The sequence below is a fragment of the Artibeus jamaicensis genome, unplaced genomic scaffold (genome assembly GCF_021234435.1).
Source record: "Artibeus jamaicensis isolate MK-2021 breed Jamaican fruit bat unplaced genomic scaffold, CSHL_Jam_final contig_471, whole genome shotgun sequence".
Taxonomy (NCBI): Eukaryota; Metazoa; Chordata; class Mammalia; order Chiroptera; family Phyllostomidae; genus Artibeus; species Artibeus jamaicensis.
This window is the reverse complement of record NW_026521850.1, coordinates 5022784-5031083: the sequence shown is the minus strand read 5'-3', so window position 1 is coordinate 5031083 and position 8300 is coordinate 5022784. Positions and strand designations below refer to the sequence as shown.

The 8300-nt window shown below is 58.6% G+C and overlaps 1 long non-coding RNA gene across 1 annotated transcript; it reads left to right on the top strand.

The window, feature by feature from the left end:
• Window positions 1–244: 244 nt before the first annotated feature.
• LOC119049898 (uncharacterized) lies at window positions 245–6366 on the top strand. Its single transcript, XR_005082640.2, has 4 exons — window positions 245–977; window positions 2420–2605; window positions 5661–5769; window positions 6278–6366. It is a non-coding gene; the product is annotated as an uncharacterized LOC119049898 (long non-coding RNA).
• The last annotated feature ends 1934 nt before the right edge of the window (window positions 6367–8300 follow it).

Here is an 8300-nt window from a genome sequence, read left to right as displayed (position 1 = left end):
CTTTAGAGCCGCAATAAATGAGGCCCAGGGAGGGCGACGGGGTGTACTCAGCTTCGGGCCTCGCTGCCTCCCCCCGCCGAGCAAAACATTCCTTTCCGCTGAACTGGGCGCCTGGGCCTGCGCCGGCGCCGCGCCCTGCACGCATCGCCCTCGGCGGGCAGCCGGGCTCCGGGAGGGGGAGCAGCGTTGGGGGTGGGGGGGGCACCGAGGAGCGAAAAGCGAGGCCTGGGGTGGCCCCCCTTGACCCCCAGCGCCATCCCCCAGGTGCTCACTGCATCCTCACCTGCCCTGAAGGATAGGGTTCGCGCTGCCCTTGTAACAGGGGGGCCGGAGCCCAGGGCCGCTCAGCTACCGGCCCAAGGCGTCTGACCTCCCCCGTCCCCCCATGGCTTTGCCTGAGACTCTCCATGCGCCCCGTCCCGCAGTCGTTCCTTCGGGCCCGATGACAACCCTGGGAGCTCAGAGCCAGGCACACAGCGGGGGCACTTTAGCCACTGCTGAATTTGACCGGGGCCCCTTGCCAGCAGCCTCAGGAGGGCAGTGAGCATGCCTGTCCGTCTGACCGCGCGGTGCCAGACAAGCCCAGCCCCAGAGCCGGTGGGGTGGGAGGTGTCTGGAATTGTTGGCTTACCAGGACCAGTAGTAGAGAGAAGTTTCCAGACCCCGTGAGGTCTCCGGGCGTATACCCCTGGAGGACACTTCTAGATGCTGACAGAGACCCGGGTCTAAACATGCCTTCGCCTGGACTGCAGAATTTCTGGTCAGGCTATGGTTGACTTCTGAGTGCCTCAGTTTCCTTTAGGGACCCCCAGCGCTTCCCACACCCCAGCCCCACCCGGCACTTTCCAGCTGGGCCTGCTCCCAGCCAGTCAGTGGCCTGGATCAACTATGCTCCTGAGTGTGATGCCTGGTTCCTGACTGTGTGGCCAGGGGTGGCTGCCTTCACTCCGAGCCTCTCTCACTCAGCTGTGGGGTGGGTGAGTAACAGTGCCGGCCTCACCTGGGTTCTGGAAGGTTCTGTGAGGCCGTGCTAGTCCTGACTGAGCACAGGGCCTGGCACACACAGCTCTCCATACGTGGCACTGGTGGCGGAGCTGGTTGTTTGTTATTATTTCTGAGGGACCCACAGCTTAGCAGAGCCCCCCTCCCTGTCCCCCCTGAGCAGAGTGCTGAGCAGCCTGGCTCCCCCCCCCCAGTGGTGTTGAAATCACCCCAGAGAAGCTGCTGAGCAGAAATTTCCAGCCTCCCTGGCAGAGCTGGGGAGTCTGGGCGCGGCTCGCAGATGAAGTCGGGCAGGCACTGCGAGGCTGGGGCCGGGGAGGCACCGCCAGATGTGGGGGGCCCCCAGCCTTGGGGAGCGTCCAGCCTCCAGCTCCAGTCCCAAAGTGGGGCCAGCACAGGCCTTGTCCCTGGTGGTCAGTGGAGGCCTGTGGCCCAAGTGCTGCTGGCTGGGCCCTCCTGGAGCAAGCCCTGCACCCCAGGAGTCTGAGTGAGCCCCGGAAGATGGGATCATGGTCACTGTGAGCTCTTAGAACCGCTTCTTGCACCTGAAAGTGGGTGCTGTTTGATTTAGTGACTGTCGCAGTTATGAGGGTCACAAGGCCTCCTAGGGCCCCCCTTAGCTGATTCTTGGCCACTAGAGGGACAGAGGCCCCAGTTAGGATGATGGGGTTCACTGGGGCTGTGCAGTCCCTTTCCTAAGTGGCCTGAAGAACCCACCTGGGGACCTGGCAGACAGGCTGACTCATGCTTTGATCTACCTGCAAAATGGGCCTGGGACCCTCGCTCATCACTGGGGTGGGAGGAGATGGGACCAAGTCCCAGCACTGCCCCAGACTGGACAGGTGACCTTGGCCAAGTCTGAGGCTGAAAACACAAAGCAGTAACACTAGTGAGTGGGTAGAACATACCAGCTGCCCTCTGCCTCGGGCTGCTGCTGCGTGTTTTACATACTCTTACCTCCACATTATTCATGGAGGGAGGTTTTGTTTTCTTTTTTTAATTTTTAAACATTTAAAATTTTTTTTTATTTTTAGAGAGGGGGAGGGGAAGAGAAGGAGAGAAATACTGATGTGAGAGAGACACATTGTTCGGTTCCATCTGTGCCCCCATGAGACCGAGCCAGCGACCCCGTCGTGTGCCCTGACCAGGAACTGAACCTCTTCAGGACAACACCCAGCCAACTGAGCCACGCTGGTCAGGGCTTTGAGGGAGGTTTTATCATTAACTTCATTTTCCAGATGAAGTAACTGAGGCTCAGAGAGGTCAGTTCACTTTTTTTAACAACACAGAGCTGGGAAATGAGAGAGGCAAGATTCAAACCCTGATCTGCTGGCTTAGAGCCTGAATCCCTAAAGAAAAAGAAAGTTGGATTTTTAAAAAATCCTCACCATGGACATTTTTTATTGCTTTTTTTTAGAGAGAGGGAGAAAGAGAGAGAGAGACATCAATGTGAGAGAGAAACATGGCTGGCTTGCACATGAGCCACACCAGGGACCAAACCCCCCAGCGCCCGGACCCGGAATTAAACCCAGGACACTTCGGTTTATGGACGGGATGATGCTCCAAGCAGCTGAGCCACACCTACTATGTGAAAGACATCAAGGTAGGTGGCAACAAAAATAGGGACACAGGGCCAGGCCTTCAAGAAGCTCCTGAGTGAGAACACATGACTCCAGGGAGACCCTCGTGACAGTTAGACCACCATAAAGCATAGCATGGGGACGTGGGGGCACCGGAGAGAAGGGGCCTGGGGAGGGGCTGGGAGCCAGGGAACAGGGAAGGCTGGGCTTGAGCAATGAGGAGGAATTTCAGCGGAGGGCACCAGGCTGCTCCCGGAGGCCAGCTCGGCCCAGGCAGAGCTGCGGTGGCAGCACGAGAGGATGTAACATGCTCCGGGCGTGGCTCGGGGGGGTGAGGGGGAGACAAGCAGGAGCTGTCTTGCTGAGGCTGGAGCTGGGCTGTCAAGGCCTTGGGAAGCTACCTCTGCTCTATGGCAATGGGGAGCCATGGAAGGTCTCGGAGCAGAGGTGGATGTCATCCTATGGGGGTTTAGAAAGACAGCTCTGTAGGTGGAGAAATGTCCTGAAAATACACACATGCAAAATAGGAAGGATGGGGTCAGAAAGCAGCACATAAACTTTCATAGTGCTTCCTTTCAAAAAAATTTTTTTGGCCTTGTACATTTTTAAAAAAGAAAAACAAAGGAAATGCTCCAAGGAGAGAGGGCAGCTGGGAGGCAGAGAGCTGTGGCTGGCTGGGGCAGGAAGGCGCCAGGATTGATGGGCCGGGGCTCTCTGACCCCTGGGTCTCCCGCTGGCTGTTTGAGCGACTGACCAGAGATCTCCCAGCCAGGGGGACGGTGGGGTCCTGGAGACCCTGCTCTTACCTGGAGCCTTAGTCACTTCTGTCAGGTGATCCAGCCGGGCCCTACCCCTCCCAGATGCCTGTCCCCCCTACACTCCTCTCCACTGGCTAGGCTGTGTGACACAGGTCACTTTTTAAGTCCCATCCTGGGCTCATAACTGTCTGGACGCGGTTCTCCCAGGAGCCTCTCTATGTCCTGGAGGACAGACTGGTTCCGTGTAGGAGCACCGGGTACTGTGCTAGGTGCCTGTGGAGAGTGTCTCCTGGTCTGAATAAAATACAGGAAAAAAAAGCGCATCCTTCCACCTTTGACAGATGGGGAGCTGGTGCAGTGGCCTACCCAGGCTCTTCCCCTGAGAGAGTGGTGGGGTTTGCACCAGGGTGGACACAGCTGAGAGTCCCTACGAAGAGGCTGAACAGCCTCAGGCTCTGCAGGAGAAAATCAGTCTGCCAATGTTCCTGGTGTCACGCCTCTGGTGTCTGGAAGAGGGGCGGCAGGCGCCCCTCTGAGCCATTCCCTCTGCCTGGCTGCCTCTCCTCCCTTCTCCCCACCAGTCCACATGGCCAACTCCTACTCTACCTGTGAAGCCCAGTGAAACCATCCCTTCCTCTCCAAGGAGTCCTGGCCTGCATCTCCTGTCCCCTTATCTGAGTTGCTGTGGAGCTGCCCTGGGAGGGGAGAAAAGTCTGGGTGGGGGCGGGGTAGGCATGGCTGGGACGTGAGTTCCAGCCCAGCCCCAGGAGAGCTGAGAGGAGGGCACAGTCAGCTAATTCTGGGCAGGCCTGGGGCGGGACGGACATGAGAGGGAGGGTGGCCAGGGAAAGATGCATCGACTGGTGACCAGCGCCTGGGATTAGTTGGCTTAGAGGCTGGAGGAGGACAGTTTCCAAGGGACAGAAGCAAAGACCCAGGCGGCTTAGCTCAGCGTGACTGGCTCTCCACCAGCCCAAAGAGGACGCCGTACTTTTCCGCCCTGCCCCACCGCCAGCGTCTGTACATCCCAGACTGCCGTGGCCAGTCTAGGGGTGGCAAGCTGTCCTTTGTGCACAGGTGCCCCTTGACCCCCACCCCTAGTGAACATGCACACACAGAGATGGGGGGGAGCCTTTTTAGAGCACTGGGGGGAGATGATGAGTTGGGAACAGAGTAGCGTGGGCTCTGTGTAAACTCTAAAAATCCCAGTGCCCAGGGCAGTGATCGGCACGTAGCAGGCACATAAGCCTGTACATGTTCATCCTTGTGCTAGATGAACAGATGAATGAATGAGGGGTTGCCCGACCCCAACCCAGGGAGGAGGACCAGGAGCCTGAAGTCTGTCTGTCTTCTTTTTGAAGCAAGACCTCCAGCCTCCCAAGGACTCCCTGATGCACAGGTGGCTGAGGACAGGATTTGGGGGAGAGCCAAGGGCTACAGTAAAGAGGCTCCATTGGGTAAGGATGAAGCAGGGAGCTGTTTCTGGTGAGACACCCCCACTGACTCTGGGGCCTGGAATTGCCTGGGGCCCTGAGGCACTTTCAGCCACCCCCAGATCACCCCAGTGGAAACCCACCCACAATTCCACGGGGGAAGCATGGTGCAGTTGTTAAAGGCAGGGACTCTGGACTCAGACATTTCTGGGCTCCAGCTCCACCCCTCACTAACTGGACCAGTTGCCTCAGTTTCCCCACCTGCCAAGGGGACAGAAGCAGCGCCTCCTGCGCAGGTTTGCTGAGCAGGTCACATGTAAGGTGCTAGCTCAGGAAATTCTGTCTACCGTTGTCATAAACAACAGCACAGAGACCATGGAGCAGGAGAGAGCGGATCAGCCAGGCCCTGGGCTTGATTACCACGGTGCCACTGACTTACTGGATGACTGAGCAAGGCCCAGCCCCTCTCCAGGCCTGCGTCCATTTGTACCAGCAGGTCCTGCTACCGGGGGCAGCCTTGACCCTTCCCCAGGCCCAGGCTACATGTGCACCACACAGTTGCCTCGGCCAGACCCGCACCCAGGTCCTGAGGTCGCCTAGAGACACACGGGCACGTGCCACACCCACACTCAGCTCCCCTCTCTGAGCCCGGTCTACTAGTGCCTTCACCCTTGCTCACGGCACCCACACACGCTCACACTCCTGCACCCCGTATCTGCTGCGCACCAACAACTGGTGGCGCGGGCGGGGTTGGGAGCAGGAGGAAAAAAATCCACGACTCAGCCCGGGAAAAGGTGGGGGGAAGTGCGCGGGCGAGGGAAATGACAGCCCGCGGTCCCCTCGAGCCCCGGCTCATGAATATTAATGTGGCGGTAATTAAAATGCAGGGACGCAGCAGGATGGATGCGGCGCCTCCGGAGCGCTGGGGAGCACGGCGTCCTCGCATGCGAGTGGAGCCCGCTCCTCACTGCGAACGCGGATCGGGCTCCTGGGCCGGTACTTGGGGCAAGGGGCTGGCGGGGGGTATTTTTCGGCGCAGCCAAGAGTGGAGTCCGGCGTTCCAGCCCCCGCCCCGCGGCCGCCCCTCTGCTCTCTGCCCCAGGCTGGGCGGCCCGCCAGGCCGCGGTTTCCCGGAGCCGGCCCCCTCCCGCCCTCGCGGCCCGGTGGTGATGTCATCCGCACAAAACTTTCCGCTTCCCGGCCCGTCTCGGGGCCCTGAGTCATCGCCGCCCCCGGCCCGCTCCGTCTGTTTGTGCAGAGAGAGGCCCCGCTGGCCCGGCCTGACGTCAAACTGGCGGGGCCAGGGACCGCGTGAGGCGCGTCAGCCAGGCGCTGCGGGGCCGCGGGGGGCAGGACGCCGCTCCTGGGGGCTGGGGAGGAGGCCGCAGTGAAGGGCTCACCCTGAGGTTCCATATTAAAGTCCGAAGTCAGCTGATGCGGATTGCTTGACCTTGAGTAAATCCTTTAACCTCTCTAAACTTCAATTTCCTCATTTGCCCCTTAGCAGAACCAACCTTCCCAGACTTTCAGTAAGAGAATTGTACAGCTGGATGAACCCAGGCCCAAAGATGGGAAGAGACTAGCCAAGGTCACACAGCAGGTGGACAGCAGAGTTTGAGTCACCGGTTCCAAGTTCTTTCTGGGCACCACACACTGTCACCCCTGGGCCAGGACACCGTTAAGGTACATGCTGAGGAAAACCACTGTACTTCACAGCCTGTCCAGTGGAGTGTTCCAGAGCAGGACCGGCTGGAGTGAGTGAGTCCTGGGTAGGCCGTGGGTCACTGGCCCGCTTCGCCATCTCTAAAGCAGGACGAATCATCCGATATAATAACCATGTGGAATCTACGAGCATAGAGGATCAAACAAGAAAAGACAAGTTGCAGTGTGAACACCTCGGAGGAGCTGTTATTGAACTGGAGTCCGGTCCCCTGGGTTCACATCCTGACTCCCGCCCCCACCCCACCTGTGCCCCCAGGCCAGTGAGCTAACAGCTGAGCACTGTGCCAGGGCCTGCCACCTTCAGAGACTCTGGCCTCTCGGGGTGCTCGGAAAACTTCTTACCAAATGCCTGCCCAGCCCTTCGCCAGAGCAGCCCAGAGAGAATGCGCCAAAAACATCTGCAGCTCTTAGCCTCTTTGGGGGCCTTTAGCACAAAAATCTCGTGACCCAAATTATAGATGGGAAACTAAGAACCTTTCAGCTACTGCTCTCTGGCTGAGCAGAGACTAGGCTCAGGTCAGGAGCCCCAGAACAGGCTGCCTCCCAGCCAGGCGCTCCACCCGGCATCTGCCCCTCCCACGTGGCCAGTGTGGCTCAGCCTGTCTGGGCTGCTCTGCCCTCCACCACACACACAGCCTCCAGCTAACAGGGGAAGGCCTGCCCTGCCGCCCCCACATCCCTGCCTCTCCCTCCCCATCCCCCAGTCGTCCTGGAACTCTTTCAAGTGCCCCAGAGCTCCAGGCTGCCTCTTCTTGCCTCCAGGCCTTTGCAAGGGCCGTTCCCTGCTCCCTTCTGGCCAGAGCACTTTCTCTGATCTCCTATTTTCCTAGTTAACGTCCCCTCCTTAGCTCTTCCCCTGGGGAGTTGTCCCAGTTACCACCACCCCACAACATACACACACACCAACACTCATCACCCCACATCACGCGGGTCACACCACACACAGGCAGAGAGGCACCCCACTGCAGGGATCACCAACACAGAGGCGCATGCACACACACATGCACACTCACGGACTCCACACCCCACGGACTGCAGACACGCCTACGCCTTGTGCATCTCACCAACCGTTCAACAAACACACTGCCCATACGATGCACTCATACACTCACACAGAGGCCTTCCACCACCGCTGCCCCTCCTCTGGACTCACCGCCTCCAATCTTGCCCCCCACCATCATGGTCTTTGGAAAGGCCTGGGTGCAAATCTCGTCTGTTGCTTGCCAGCTGTGAGCCTAAGTCTCTGAACCCTCTTGTGCCTGAGGATCCTCATTCTGTAGGAAGGTCAGATAAAGTTCCTATTTCAAAGATGACTGTGAGGAATAAGTGACTGACCACACATGCTGTGCTTAGAAAGAGGGCCCTGTACACAGTAAGCAGGCAATAGATATTAGCCGTTGTTGTTCTGCATCCTGATTTCTAGTCCAGTGCAGACCCATCTGTCCAATGAAACTTCACTGTCACCTACTCTGGGCCAGGCACTCTGCCAGCACCAAAGATGGAGCAGCCAGCAAAACTAACTGAGCCTGCCCTCTGGGCACCCACAGTCCAGGTGGGAAACACACCTGAAACAGGCAACTCCGGAGCGAGTCAGTTCATTACGCCCAGTTTCTGCTGGTCCAGGGGTTCAGGGAGGGTTAAGGGTCCCCTGGGGAGGGGACACTTAAGCTGAGACTGGTGAGATGAAGAACAGGAAGCACTAGCAGAGGGAAGAACATGCACACAGATGCTGCAGCAGAAAAGACATACAGATGCAAAGGGTTGGAGCTCAGAACCAAAGGTGATGGGAGGGGAGGGGAGGCTGA